This window comes from Poecilia latipinna, unplaced genomic scaffold, assembly GCF_001443285.1.
Source record: "Poecilia latipinna isolate Pla-1442-1.1 unplaced genomic scaffold, P_latipinna-1.0 Scaffold3577, whole genome shotgun sequence".
NCBI classification, from domain to species: Eukaryota; Metazoa; Chordata; class Actinopteri; order Cyprinodontiformes; family Poeciliidae; genus Poecilia; species Poecilia latipinna.
This window is the reverse complement of record NW_015116193.1, coordinates 4,314-20,249: the sequence shown is the minus strand read 5'-3', so window position 1 is coordinate 20,249 and position 15,936 is coordinate 4,314. Positions and strand designations below refer to the sequence as shown.

Sequence of the window (15,936 nt, the reverse complement as noted above, 5' to 3'; positions counted from 1 at the left end):
TGTTAAATATTTATTTCCAGATTGCTATGTTTTTTTTTGGGGCCAGGCAATATTTGTTATTTTTTTTTTTTTTTTTTTTTAGTCTGAGTTCTCTAAAACTCTCAACCTCTTCATCTCCTCTTCCCCAGAGCAGTTTTGTTTTTTCACTAGGAAACATAATTCGTCTTTGCAAGTGGCTCACACTAATGGATGCTGTCTGCAAAGCTAAGCTTGTGCCTTCCACTTTCTAACAAAAGTGGTGTCTGATGTTGTCTCATAATTGGCTTAGACATTCTGATGAATTGGTCATGAACTGGTGGGTTAAGGTGTTTGTGTGCCGAGTGCGAATCTTCACAGGGCCAGTTCCAAGCCAGAAATCACAATCCTTTACCTGTCGCTTCTTTACACATGAGGAGGAACAATTGAGATGTTTGCTTTTTGTGAATCCTTGCATTAATGAGGGAGGGCTACAGTGAAATGGCTATTTTTTTAATCTTTTTTTGTGGGGACACTGGGCCTTTTATTAAGCTGTCCCAGAAGCCTTAACGTTCCCCAGGTGCTGGCCCTTTTTTCATTATGCACTTTGATGCACAGACTTTAACCTGTCTGTATGTGTCTCTTCAACTGTTATCCATATAGCCATATCATAGTCTCCTTTTTTCCATATTAATTCAGATTATCCATTTAACACTATTTTACAGTACTTATCATGGTTCATATATATATGGGCAATGTCATGGTGAACAATGGTGAAATATTAAGCGCTCTCTGTAAATAGTATAGCATAGTCTATCCAGCCAATCAATAAACTGTATTTATTTTTTTTTTTAACCCAATCTTCCTTTAAGCTTAAAGAAAGAAAAGTATTGTTTCTATAAACAGATGATTAAGGTTAGTTTTAAGGTCACTTTTCCAAATTGTTGTTTCTCACTGACACATGGCGCTTCACTGTTTTTGTAAAGGGAAATGCACCTTATTGTTCAGAAACAAAACCTTTCGCTCACATTTGGCTTTACAGCTACACCATTATTATTTTTTTTTCCACAGATGTTCAGATTTTTACTTTACCGCAGATTTCCACCATGCTATGGTCCCTGTAAGGAGTTTTTTTTTTTTTTTTTTTTTTAGGCGTATTCCAACAACCCAACAATGTGTATTTATAAGCTTCTTTTAATGAATTTGAGGTTTGTTGAACTTAATGTGTTATAGTTGCTATTTTGTTACTTTTTACAAATTGGCTCAATGCTCTTCTTTCAATAAATATGAAATGTAAAACAAGCAGAGATGTATTTAATCCCATTATTTCTTTAAGTTGTCTCTGCCTTTTCGGTTTTCAGCTTGGAGAGTTTTCTTCCTTCTATTACATTGATCAGCCTTTAAGTTGGGTTGAATTTTCTGTGACATTCAAACACGAAAGTCACAAAATTATTACATTTTTGTCACAAATTTTATGCATGGCATTAAAATCTTTATACATAGAAAAGGGTGGCAAACATTGCATTCAGCTCATCTGAACTAGTACTTTGTAGAGCCTCCTTTTTCTGGAGCTCTGGGTACATGTTTTTGAGGAAATCTCTCCAGCAACTTTGCACCTCTGGAGACTGACATGTTTACAGATTGCTCTTTGCAAAATAGCTCAAACTCAATCAAAGAGAGTTGGTGAACAGCATTGGATTATTTATTGGATTAAGGTCTGGATAATGTCTCATTTGTCCGTGTGTGGCAGATTGACTGATGGCCTGTCTTGGCCACACTCTGCCTCTGACCCACTGACCACTGAAGATAGAAAATTCCTAACGAAAACTCTGACCCGACATTGATTAAGCAGATGTAGACAATGGGTGGATGACTTTTTCTATTCCTTTCAGTTGAATACAAAGCTGGTGTAGCACAAAAATTCCAATAAACTTAAAGTTTAGGCTCTGTATTATCTCTAACAAATCTGATATCAGCCCTAGTATCGTATCATCACAATAAATTTTAATCATTTGACCCCTTTGTGAACCAAGATGCAATCTTTGTGGAATAAGCTATCTTTTTAAATAGGTTATTGGAGCCTATAAAAATGTGAAATGGTCTTTAATTTTTTTTAAAGGGACAAGAGGATTCAAAACTGTTTACTTCTGCAAGCGAGTCTCAAAATCATACCAATTTCAAAGGGCTTTCCAGCAGATCATTGACTTACTCCAAGACATTACTTCACATAGCCCAGCATTTGTCATTATCCTTTGACTGACTTAGTGTAAGATGATCTTACTTAAATGTGCTTAAATTGCTAATAAGTTCTTTTTTGTCCTCTCGAATCTGAAACTATGCTGAAGTTTCTCTGTTGTGAGTTAAGAGTCTCTTGACTCTCAGCATTTTGTGATGGACAATAAAGCTCAACGTGAATGATAGTTGTTTTAGGTGTGGAGCGTACAAAGACAAGATTTTTTTCCTTGAGAGCTCTTGGAAGATGGCCTGAAGATTAGATGTCTCCCAAGGGATGGTAGGGGTTGTGTTATAAGTGCTCCTCAACAATCCAGTGACAGTGGATGGGTTAATGGGATGATTAATCACACTGTGTCAGGAGAATAAGAGGGGGATTTTCCATACAGGAAAATTGGGATGTCTGGATGACTGGACCTTGTCAGAGGCAGCTGGTGATGTACAGACGCGGAAAGCGTGAGAGGGGGGTCAATGAGCTGAAGGTAGAGAGTGCTTTGAGTGAAAATTGGAGCTTTAGACTATCATTTCAGTGTAAACACTTCTGACATTGACTAATATTTACACATGTAAAGTGATACAGACTTCAGGAGAACATCCCATATGTGAACCTTTCAGTTGGTTCTGTGTTCGACTTTAGAGATGTATTTGCACCCCTTTCTGTGAACTTTGTAAAACGTTTTGGTTCTGACCGGCTCCAGATAAACTAAAAAGCCAAAAATGAAGGAGACCGAAGGAATACACTGATAAAAAAAAAAAAAGGCAGTGGAACTAGCACAACAAGGGATCTTTGATACTTTAACCTTCTGTCAACTGCTGAGTTTTAGCTATGAAATCATGCTATATTTTTGGTTTGCCTTTCTTCATGCATGCTAGGTCATGCTATGGGACCTCAAGAGTGACTTAATACCAGCAACCCATCACTCTGGCTGCATAGTTATAAGTTATACAGCATAGTTTCTGAGTCAGAAACTCAGGTGCATAGCTGGTGGATACAGCAGGAGGGGAAGAAGGGGTTGAAAACCACAGGTATAATGGAAGACAGATAAGAGGCAGTTATACTTTCAAATAACATCCTTAGATGTTTGATTTTGACGGTCCTTTCTCAACCAAACCCCTTTTCTGTAAGTTTGATAGCTGATGTGGGTGACTATTCATATTTATACATCTCTCCTCCATGACTTTCTTTTGGCTATGTTAAGATAGCAATGATAGTAATGAGGTATGATTTAGAGTGCACTTTCTAGCCTCAATTATAGTCCTCAAAAGTTTGCATAAGACATCTGTATGCATCACACTTTATGTACATTTTCTGTATTGACACAAAAGTAAAGCAATCTAAGTCACACATGCCTCATTTTATAAGGAAAATTGGACACTGTCTACATTTAGGGCAAAAATGCATTTAATATTGAATCAGAAGTAGGGCAAAAATCAGAAGTAATGGTTTCACACCTGCATTGAATGTAGAGGAGACATGACTTTTCCAAGTTTAAATATAACGATCCACCCATTAAAGATGTATGTACCATAGTTATCTAATCTTAATCAACATAACTAGTTATTGCTCGATTATTACACAAATTAAGCTCATTTTCACAATTAGTACTATCTGATTTCATGTTTATTACTTTATTCTCAAAAAACACTTGATGGTCATAATCTAACAGAATAAAAAAAAATAAAAATAAACAAAGTAATTAAAACAAAATATCTGACAATATTTTCTGCCAGCATCCGAATATTTAAATATTCTTAAAGTCTGATGCTGGCACAACGATGATTTGAACAACCTCACAAAGCTTCAGCTTCTCGTTTCACAGAAGAATACACGAGAAATACAAGACTTTATTAAAGCAACTAAATGGACCACATTTACATAGTGCTATTCTATCCTTACTGACAACTCAAAGCACTTTTACAATACAAGTCAAAATCACCCAGTCACACACCGATTTGGTGATGGGTGGGTAACATGGGATTCAGAATCGTGTCCAAGGACACTTTGAAATGTGGTGTGTGGAAGCTGGAATCACATGTTTATGAGTTCCCCATCTTCAGAGCATTTCACAAAAATGCTGATCAAGGCAGAGCTGTAAAGAAAAAAAAAACTATCAAAATGATCCAGTTAGTGTTTCCTCGTGATCTTGTAAACATTCCAGAGTCTTATAGTAATGTGATATAGGCTAAAAGCCAGCATTTATGTATTAAAAGACAATGTGAGTTGGGGAAAAAAACATAATTTAGTCAGACAGACAGTCAATCAATCAAACATTTCTCCTCACTTTTCATACACAACAAATGTAACACAAAATGATGTACAGAACCAAGCAAAATAAATTACTGTCCAGGGTAATGCCATTGACTTCACAACCAGACACTGTGGTGACATGCACTCATTCAATGCATTTAGGCTAAAATAACTTACCAAAGTTGATCAAACAGATGTTTTATGTGACCAAAAAATCCATAAATGCACATTTGTAATTACAATTCAATTTATTATCTGCTTGTCTGAGATAAGGTCAACAGATCCAAGAAGGAACACTATTCAAGCGTCTCCTCAGAAATTCTGGGGCATCCCATAGGATCCCAAAGTCAGACAGGATATAGCATCCCTCCAGCATGTTCTGGGTCTTAACCAGGATCTCCTTCCAGTAGAACATGCCTTAAAACCTAGGGGACATCCTATTCAAATGTGCACACCACCACCAAATGACTCATTTTAATACAGAGAACAGTAGCTCTACTTTGAAGTTCCCCAAACTCAAAGTGTTCATTGTTATTCCATTGAAATATTCACATTTGAATTGTTTCTTGTGATGGAAAAGTTAGAAAAATCAGCAGCAACTTATGCAGAATGGATTCAAATTTAAGAAACCCAAAAGTTGTGTGTATTCTGACTGAAATTCAAGATTGCATCTGAATGTACGTTTGCTTTTGTTTTTGCACATAGATGATTTTGACTGGGCAGAGAACAAGGGGGGGCGGGGGGGGGAAACTCAGGCTTCCTAAATTAATCCATTTGCTTTGCTATATTCTGCATTTGCATTCTTCATTAGTTCCCCAGGAGTTATTCATGACAAGTTGTGCTTGTCTAAAAGAGAGCAGCTGGTTACAATAAGACAATCTCGACTAAAGATCTGTAGCTCTCTGCTTTGACAATTCAAAAATAGCTCATTTTCTCCACTCTTTACCTCAAATGGAAAATGCTGAACTTCTATACCACAATGTCCTGGATTGAACATATTGATGTAATGCATTCATACCCTATTTTACCAACTGTGAAACAAAACCTCAGTTTGTACTACGGTCTATCCCCCTTTTTTCCGCCATGCCACATGAGGGCCAGAGGAATGCTGGAGTCAGGTATATATGAGTGATTTTATCCCACTGCAGGCCACTACATGACATTATGACTCCAATAAAACTGTCAATGCAGAAAAACACCTACTGTACTGCTACTTTGAACAACAACAAAAAAAAAGAGAATCACACAACTTTTCTAACACGTATTCAAATTTCCCAATGTATTAAAAATGTGCCGTCATAGCAGCTGTCTGGCAAAGCTCACCTTCCTAAGCCAAAGCAGAGCATGTTCCACTTCCCAGCATTCATTTTAAAACAATAGGTGGGCCAAAAATCCAGCGCTCCACAGGGCTGCATTTAAGGCTATTTGAGATTGTGGTTGTGCGTTGTAGAGAGAGAACGAAGGCAGGGCACATCACTGTGTCGTCACAAAGAGTCTGGACTGGATCAGAGAACCGAGCTGGGGCCGCAGAATTCCCGTTTCTGTTAGTGTCAGTTCTATCTCAGGGTCCTCCCCCAGAAACCACACCCACCACAAGTTGTTGCAAATGGTTCAGAGCTCTCCCGAAAATAGAAGGGTTATACATAGAGGTCAAAATTTCTCAACGTGCATGGCTGAGGTTTGTGTGTGTGTGTGTGTGTGTTTGTATATAGAGTGACAGGATCTGAGTGAGGAAATCATTACCAGCTCCAAAATAAGTAACCCCCCCCCCCCCCTGTCAAAGTTTCAGTTGTCTTGGTTTAAATTGTCATCATGGCTCCTCAACTAGGTTTTAATGTCATGCCCTGCTGGGAGTGCTGTAAAAGTTTTTAGATTGAAACACAGTCGCAAGCAAGAATAATGGAGGACATCTGAAGAAATAACCTGAATTGACAAGTAAATCTTGAAGATTAACTGCTCACGAATTGTGCAGTAAAGTCCACCACGGCACATCTTGATTTCATCGCCCTCAGATGTGAACATATTCACCTTCATGTGACGGTTAATTAATACAATATGTTACTTGGTCAGCGTGGCCAGTTTTGAAGGGTTTTTTTTTTGTTTTTGTTTTGGGGAAGCTTTTTCTATTTAGTTCACAAAACATACTTAAGAAAGATAAACATTTGTTATTGGGTTTTAATCTCATACATATGGACTAGTGCATTTGTGTCACTGCTCTACTCAGACATCCACCTTGTTGTCGAGTCGATGCAGGTTGCATACTCTCCCCGCTGTCATCGCATGCTTGCATTATGGCTTCCTCTCGGAGTGCATGCGATTCATCACGCGATAAGACATGTTTACAAGCAGCGCAGGACAGCCGTACTTGTTTATGGTTTGCCGTTAGGCCTTCTCCCTCTTCCTCTAGCTCCGGTCATGTTGTGTGTGTCTCCACGTACTCCCCCACAGGGAGCTAAATACCAGGTCAGAACCAGTAGCTGAGTGATCCTGTCAGCCGGCTAAGCCTTCGTGGATTACACTAAAGTGGGCTCCTGAGGTTACTCCGACATCAGCCCAGCTCCGCCCTGTTACGGTCAAACAACAGCATCACAGTAACTGAGGTTTCTCTTGTATTGTTCATTGGAACAATAGATGTTAATGTATTGAAACATCTTACAAAACACGTTTTGTGCTACATTAAACGTAGCACGTTGCTTTCCTCAGCCTTAGATGAATGTGATGAAGTTTGTGAAGTACTGCCACCATGGAAACTGTTAAGTCTTAATTCAAAGTTGTTTGAATTCTTTATTCTAGCAAGTGATTCTGTATAATAGTGATAGTTCATCAATACTATTCGTTCTAAGAAATAAATTCTTCCATGCGTAGGTTAAGAACTGGCAGCTGAAACTGGAAAAAGTTGTTGAACTTTTGTTTAGCCTGAGCAAAATCAAGCCTGAGCAAAATCAAACAGTTCCTCAATCAAAGACCTGTTTCTAAGGCAATAAATATTAAGTGGAACTGTTCATTTATAAAATTCCCACTTTAAATTTCTTCCCCTTAGAAATCGGATGGAACAGCTGTGTTTATTTTGAAAGGGAATAAGAGCGAGGTCCAAATAAGCCACATCCAGGTCATGCACAGCTGAAGTAAAGAGTTTCAACAGAGAAAACAGCAAAAACAGAAACAGACTGTGATGAAATTAGCTGATGGAACATAATTAATGAAGCCTATCAGCAACAGTGTCGAAATTCCAGCTGCAGAAGGATTGTGACCGCTAACAGCAGTCATCGCGGCTGATAGTTAATATTTTTTGCACACCCATCCCCTTCCTCCCTCACTAAGACAAATACGGATACTATGACGGCCAGAAAAATAACAACCAGAGCAATGAAAAAGCATTCCATCTGCTACAGGCTTGGAATCCATGCCGAATATAATGAACTGCTGAAATAATTATAAACGACGTGACTATTAGTGTGTTTAAAATAGACTGAGTGACAATGATTAGGTAGTGCTTGAAGATTTACCATTAAGCCAGGGTTTATAAACATTAATTTCAGAATGTTGCAGAATAATTAGTCATGTCGTGTTATAACATTTATGGATCATATTATCAGACCAAGCATGCAGACTTAAAACTGAGAGCCACTACCCGTTCATCCCTACATGTCACAAACCACATACGCTAGGCTAGTTAGCACTCTCATTGAAAAGCACTTAATGAAATGAGATGTTTAAGAGAAAGACAGCTCCTGGGAAATTACCTGGAATGAAAGAATCTTACTTCCATGAAACCGTGTGTCTATTGTTTAACTTTATAAGAATAGTCTTAGTTCTCAGTCAAGTTAATGTTCCTTTTGATGAAGAACTATTGACGTCAAATGTCGAAAGACTAAAACGAAATAGAACAGATCAGTGTACAGAAACAGAAGGTTATAATCCTGTCCTGCATTTTGTAATTATTTTTTCCCCATCTGCCTAAATGTCACTCAGATTAGATCTACATGTTTTTCCTAATCTCATCATGTAGATCACGTTTGATCTACATGATGCTGCCAGTATGACAACATCCTATTGATTGAAAATTAGCAGAGGCTCTTGTATAATTCTTGGCCGTTTTCACAACATGAATGTCGTTCCAACTGAAGAAAAAAATAATTATATTACACAACAAGTTGACAGTCTTGTGCAATGGTGACTTAGGATTGAAAATGTAGCGTTTTTTATGCATTCTTCCAATTGTGTGATGCCGGTGAGAATGGGCTTGACTTTGTCAAATTCGAAGGCATGCTTGTTTGAAACACAGTAATTTAAAAGTTATTTGCCTTTGCTAGTTTTCCCTTCATTGCAATCCATCTTTCAGGCTTCCAGCACCATAAAACACTATTCCAGTCCTCAGATGATGAAAATTTGACAAATTATAGCTCAGCATGTGGAGCAATAAAAAAAGGTATTTATTGCCATGCTAATTGGGCTAAGATATATAAAGCCTCCAAATCAAACAGTTAAAACCTCTTAATCATTCTAGAATACAGAACAATTTCAAGCTTCAATTTAACGAATAAAAACACATTTAAAACTAAAACTACACGATCAAACAAATCCAACAACTTGACACATCTACTTTTGGTGTGCGCATTCATGTGTGAGCACATTCTAGCTGCATCTGGTAGCTGACTGACCTGCTCAGCTCGCTGTGTAACTCCTGTTCTGAGGGGCCACCCTTCCTTAGCCATTTGGCGAGCCAGCTCACATCAAAGCTGATGGAAGGCTGGACCGCAGCCCAGCACCATGACAGACTGGCGAGAAGCCCAGAACTCAAGCCCCTGGCTTAAGGCCTACAGGCCTGGGGCTGGAGGTTGACAGGGCCCAGCTATGAAGGCCTGATGAATGGATTCTGGCACTCAGCTAGTGATGTGTGCAAATTTGTGTCCACATATACACTGCACACTCCGACTTACATGCAACAGTAATGATTGGCTGTGGTGTCAGGGTTAATGAGATGTCCAGCTTTGGTTGTTCTTACACTCAGATATGCGGTCCCTTTGGGTTTTGCAGACAAATCCAGAAAGGAATGCAAACGCATTCTTTGCAGCGTTGTGCATTGTCGTGGGCTCGTCACATGGGGAGTGACAAGCGACAGCAAAAGGCTAAAGTTTTCTACCACTCAACATGAACCCAACACACGGGTACATTTTTGCAACAATATACTCATACCCTGTGTGGTACTCACAGCAAAAAGTGTACAAATCTAACTGTTTTGTATGCAAAAATATGAGGATAAATATGAGGAACTGTGTTGAGCTATGTGGGATTGTGGGAAATGAAGAAATTTGTCTCCAGAAATGTAGGAAATCAGTACGTTCATGGACAGTACACACAGCTGACTAAAAATGCACAGCACGCCCAAGTAGGTGGGCAGCTTTAGGCAGCATTTCATAATAACATCATGAGAATCAAACATGGTAGTGGCAGTGTGTTGGTCTGGAGATACTATGATGTTTAGAAATATCATGATTTAAAGTGCATATAAGATGCTTTTAAATATTTCCTTTTCACAGGTAAATTATTCACTTATGGTCTACATAAAGTTGTGGAACTGTAATCTTTTGGTCTGAATTTCTGGTTATTGTAGCTCCATTTTTGTAGTTTGATAGCAGTGATACAATTATCTACCAGCAGAGAAACTTTTTATTCCAAAGATTTTTATAGATGTCAACAATGGAGGACTTGTCCATCCAACCTTACATGTCGGAGCCACAGTCTGAGCGGGAGAATGAAGACGACGAACCTGAAGAACCACACGTTCAAATGAATGCATCCCAATGATGTTATTACACCCACCAGCTAAAAGTTAGCACGCAACGCTAACAGAAGCAGAAGGCACAATGCTACCGTCAAACCAATGGACTTGACATCCTTCTCAACACACAAAATTCATGTCTAAAATAGGTTTCTCTGCCATTTTAGGATTTAAATGATGTAAATGACTGACTGGATTTGTGAAATGTGCTCTCTACCAGAAAACCTCAAAAGGAGAATGTCAGGCCTACAGTTTGCAACCTCATGCGTACGCCCGTGGGTTAGGCAGCAGGACAAAAGGAATGTTCACAAATTATTCCCCTGCAATGTAAAACGCTCATTAACATTTATCACAAACATGTGGCACAGCCAGCTGTTAGGCTGAGGCTGGTTTGTATTTTCTATTTACTCAGTTTAGTTTTATTGTCTTTTAAAATTTAATGATGAGAAACAAAAGTATTACAAAAAGGCTAAATCACAAGAAATGTGTAAGGGCAAATACTTTTCCTTGGCACTAATTGCATAACACCTTATAGATTTTGATTTGTGAAAAACAAATTGAAACCATGAATCAATTTCCTTCCACTTTGCAAGTATGCAATACTGAATACATACAAGTTTGGGGCTCTTATGTGAAAGGAAACAGGAAGCGTTTACAAGGCTCTGAACATGCATTATTCTTACATTTCATATTTTTTGCTTCATCTAATATGCCCAAATGGAGCCTAATTTCACAGTAATCAAGGATAAAGACAGTATAATATGACAATGTTCCTTTTTTTTACCTCTATGAAACTACACTGCATGTGGTATAATGCATAAAATGCATCATTATGCAAAACATGTGTTTCCATAATCCTGTATTTCTTTCTGAAATAATTAACAGTGACATCTACAAGAAATACAAGAAAAGGCAAATTAAATTTTCTCACATTGGACGGGGGAAATCCACAAATACAACTAAAAAAAAAAACAAAACTTTTTGACCATGTAGCTCAAATGTACAACAAAGACAAAATATATTCAGCCCCAAGGCAATAGAAAATTTGGTGCCAATGTTTTCTTCGTTGTCTTCCCACTCTTCACAGCGCCTCACTTTTCACTCTTTATGTACTTTACTGTCATACAACCCGTATGTCTCTTATACTTGGCTTTCTCAAGCTTACTTTTTGGATGTCAACAGAGACAAATCTGGTTTTCTTGTTCATGGAAAGAGCAGCCAGAAACAAAACTGAGACCATTAATCTGTCCACCATTTTCTCTTGGTTTGTCCAGTGAAAGAACATATTAAAGATGTGCACATGGACATGATGCCAAAGTATTAACATTGTTGTTCTGGTGTGAGTGTGCTGATTCCAGATCAACTTATCACTCGGGCTTTGGGTCCTAATGTCTCCTGGAGCACTGTGCTGTGCTGTCTGCCAAGTAAAACCAGGCCAACACTAACAAGGGCAGCATGTTAACCTGATTCATAAAGTTGAATTGCCATCAATCCCAAGGCCAGGCTAATTTGACAATTAATTTAAAAAAAGGTATTCCACTGTTCCTCCTTTTTTTGTACCCGTTACATAAAACCACATTTGACGGTGACAACCTCCAGCAAATACAACTAGAATTTATGTATTTATGTTTTAAACAAATATACAAGGTGATTTAGAGGGACCACACAAGAGTTGATGAGACACAGACTGCAATCAATAGAAACGTATCCTTAAATCAAAGTTTCCTTCAAGGCGCCAAATGCAGGTGTGCTGAGAAAAATTGGCCCCACTAAGTGCGATCATGCTGTACCACTCACTTTGTCCTTTCTCGTGCTTCGGGTGAACATAGGTAGACCAGTAAAACCAGTCGCCCATCCCAGCCACAGTCCAACACAAACCTGCAGACACGCCACAGACCTGCACAAATAACTCACTGTCTGTAGAAGAGGGTTTTTTTTTTTTTTTTTTTTTTAACCTGGATGTCTGAAAACGAGCAGAAGGAAAGTTTATTTGGGACTGTAGAGCATTTTTGGATCCAGTCCATGTCTGTAATGCATGTATAGTATTTCACTGCACTTTACCTGCTGGAGTAGAAGATAAAAATATTACTTATGTGTGCAAGGATTACTCAGCCATGGAAAAGATGACACAGGTTATATATGCAGTCATTTCTGCATTGCACCGTGTGCGCCTGCAAACGGCTTTTATTTACATTTGTGTGTGTGTGTGTGTATACTTGTATAAACTACATATAGAGGGCCACTTTCAGCATTTTTCCTAACAAAAGGAGCTCGTTGGTGGACAGTGAGGACATTTTCGTAATTCTCACTTCTTTTTTTTATTTTTTATTTTTATTTAAATGTATGGTCTGAATGAAGTTTTTAGTTAAGGTTAGACATAGATGTAGTTACTAAATTGAATGGAAGCCAATCCGAAGTTCTCAGTTTGTATAGAAGTATAAGGATGTGTGTGTGTGCACGCATGTGTGTGTGTGTGTGTGTGTGTGTGAAAGCATGTTTGCGTGAAAGCGAACATTCATCGATGTGTATATTGGATCAGGATGTTGAAGCTCTCTGTACACTGCCCTCCATAAGGCGCAGGTGTTTTCAGTCAGACCGTGGTTCCTAAGTCTTCACCCGAAGGGTTTTAAGAGACTGGCATTCCTTTTAGACAGTGTCCCTCTGCACTGCAACTCTGGAAAGACTGTGTGCTAACTTCAGCTACTGCACACACACTAGCCCACTGATTTTTTTATTTTTTTATTTTTATTTACTGTCACAATTTCATATTGCCAAACTTTCTTTCAAAGCAAAAGTTACAAACATGTACTTTCTCCACGCAGCCATCATGTGTATTCCTGTAATGCAAAACTCAAAATGCAACATCTTTTACTTCATTCACATAGTTTACCGTTTTTCCATTAGTGATGTAAAGCATTGAGAGGGAGGAACGGTACAAACACAGAAGGGAGACCTAGATATCTTCCTCTTTGTGGTTATATACGAGTATTCCCCTGAGCGTTTTGGGCTGTAAGAGATGTAAGCATGCATACTCCCCCAACACACAGATACACTCAGGAAGTTGGGGTTTTCTATTAAGGTTTAATTTGCATTTCAAATTCTTTTTTTCCTACATGGTGAAATGAAAAGCACAGTTTAAAAAAACTCAAAATTGAACATGATTACTTTGAGAATAATTAAAATGCAGTCTGTCAATGAGTAAAAATTAGAAAGGACCATGCATGTAGTCTTACAAATTTCTATGAAACTTCACCTGGTTTGCTTCAAGCAGCATATGCGCAGAGGGAAAACATAAATCCATTTACAGCATCTCACTTGAGGTCAGTTGAAGTTGGTTATGGATAATTTCCCTGTGGGTGGCAAGGAGAACTTCATGTTAATCTTTTTTCAATCGTTGTACAATAAAAAATAAATGACACAACTCCCATGACCCCCAAAAATGAGGGGAAATGAATTCTGCTTTGTAAAAGAAGTATCTACCTACATCTCTGAACTAACATTATGAGAAAAAGGTGACTGACGACAGCTTAAATATTTAGCTTTTATCCTTAAAAGCACTAGTAATTGAATAGGATACTTATACAATAACTCGTGCTTTGGTAATTTGACACATCATTGGGAACTACTTTCTATTTGGTCGCATCTATTCTAATGCCTAAACTTTAAGAAGATTAACCGGTATCTAGATGGGATGGTAGATACTGTTTTGTTTGAGAAAAACCCTACACCAGCCTATAGATCGCTTGGAACTGTCAGAGGCAGTACTTTACCATTGTGGATAGATATCCAGAAAAAACATATGGGGTGTAACATTAAACTCTGTAATTGTTCCTCAATTTGGTTGAATTATAATTTACAATAGAACTCTTTGAACTTTAGCTGATCCTCTGGGGGAATCCACAGCATTTAATTTCTGTTTGATGTGATTTCTTCATTCCAAATGTTCAAGGAGTGTTACTTTCTTTCTGGGTCTTTGTAGTTCATGAAAATATAACTTACATCAACGGTCTTTGGAGTTCTGGGAAATTTGCCTTTGCACTCCCATTCACTGACCACCTGGTCACATACTAAGACTTTACTGGTTTATTGTCTATCATTTACAGGACAATGATGAAAATTGTTGAACATTTGAACATTCTTTAAAATTTAAATCATGACTTTTGCATTTGGCAGGACAAATATTTGAAGTGAGTGAGATTTTCAGATTGTTTCCAAAGTCTTTACCCATTTCTATCACAACTCAAATTTAAATTTACTGTTTATCAAATTTGAATATTTGAAGTCTGGGCATGGACTATTGCTTACTTGTGAAAATCGATTCATGAAACAATTTTCTCTTAAATTTAAAAGTAATGTTTTTTGGGTTAAAAAGGCTTACAGTGTTTTTTGGGTTAAAAAGGCTTACAGTGCAAAGCATTAATGGAAAAAAAAATATTTTCCAAACTGTAAATTATTTGCAAGTTTCCACAACATAATCAAAAATGCAAAATTGAAAGTTCAGGATATCAAAAGTACACTAAAAGAAATACAGTTTTGTAAAAGCCCTGAAGAAGGGGAATATTTTAATCAAAGAGCCAGACACGTCTATACACTAAATTATACCAAACTTGAAACAGTATAATAGCTAACAACGGTGCTAACAACAAAGCTAACAACGGAGTTTGTCAACATACATAGTGTCAAAAATACACTCACATGCTTCCCAAACGTTAATAAAGTAATTTACAGCTCTGTTTATATATAAATTCACACCTGAAGAAGAGGAATATTTGAACGAAAGAGCCAGACACGTAACTTCTGCTTCAGCGTGTAATATTATCTGAGGAGGAAGTTCCGGTGCTCTTCACCAAGCGCTAGACTCCCCCTGCTGGGGGATCTGACCACTACATCAGCCAATTCAAACCTGCCAATCTAAATTCTGATGAGATCAAACACAGAAGAGGACGTATCTTCTCACGCCTGGTACAACTAAATTATCTGGCCCACCTGCTATTATTTCCATTACTTCCAGTAAGGTTTGAGTAAGGTCTGAAAAAAGGGTGGAAAAAATGGAAACCACCAAACAAGTAATCTGTGCCTAGTTTCACTCAAACTCAAATTCATCCAGGGATATAATTTATATTTGAACACTGGAGGACACCCAAGGAAATACTTAAAGGCTCCAAAAACTCTAGTTTAATTCATGCTTGTGATATACTTCACATATTCTGCAAGTCCTTGGCACTCATCACAAATCAGTGGTGTATAAACATAATTTAAAGCAGACAGAGTTGGTCTTAATTTCACATCCAGCCCTGGACAGCATATATATAGAAAATAGAAGTCAATTTCCCACACTGATTTATACGAGCAGTGACTGTGGGATTTGGAAAAATGTATACTCACTCATAATGAAAGAAATGGAGTAGTTTTTAGGGGCTTTTGTTGCTGTTTTTCTTTACTTCTGTATTCTGTAATTGTAAGAGATTTTTAAGAGAAATTATTTTATTCCTGTTGTTACATTCAGAGGTTTACATATGTTTCCTTAGTATTTAGAGGCATTAACTTTTAAGCTATACGACTTAGGTCAAGCATTTTGGGAAACCTTTTTACAAGCTTCTCTTAGCAGTTTGTGGGAATTTTGGCCCACTACTCCTGACAGAGCTGGTGTACAGTAAAAATCTTTGAAGACAAATTTTCATCTCTCTGCACTGATGTTCATTTTTTATTTGTGGTATTT

General features: G+C 37.8%; 1 long non-coding RNA gene across 1 annotated transcript; it reads right to left on the bottom strand.

Moving 5' to 3' along the window:
* Positions 1 to 3,804: 3,804 nt before the first annotated feature.
* On the bottom strand, positions 3,805 to 15,086 carry LOC106941262 (uncharacterized). Its single transcript, XR_001423317.1, has 3 exons — positions 14,913 to 15,086; positions 13,471 to 13,567; positions 3,805 to 4,277 (listed from the first exon to the last, which is right to left on the bottom strand). It is a non-coding gene; the product is annotated as an uncharacterized LOC106941262 (long non-coding RNA).
* Between the last annotated feature and the right edge of the window lie 850 nt (positions 15,087 to 15,936).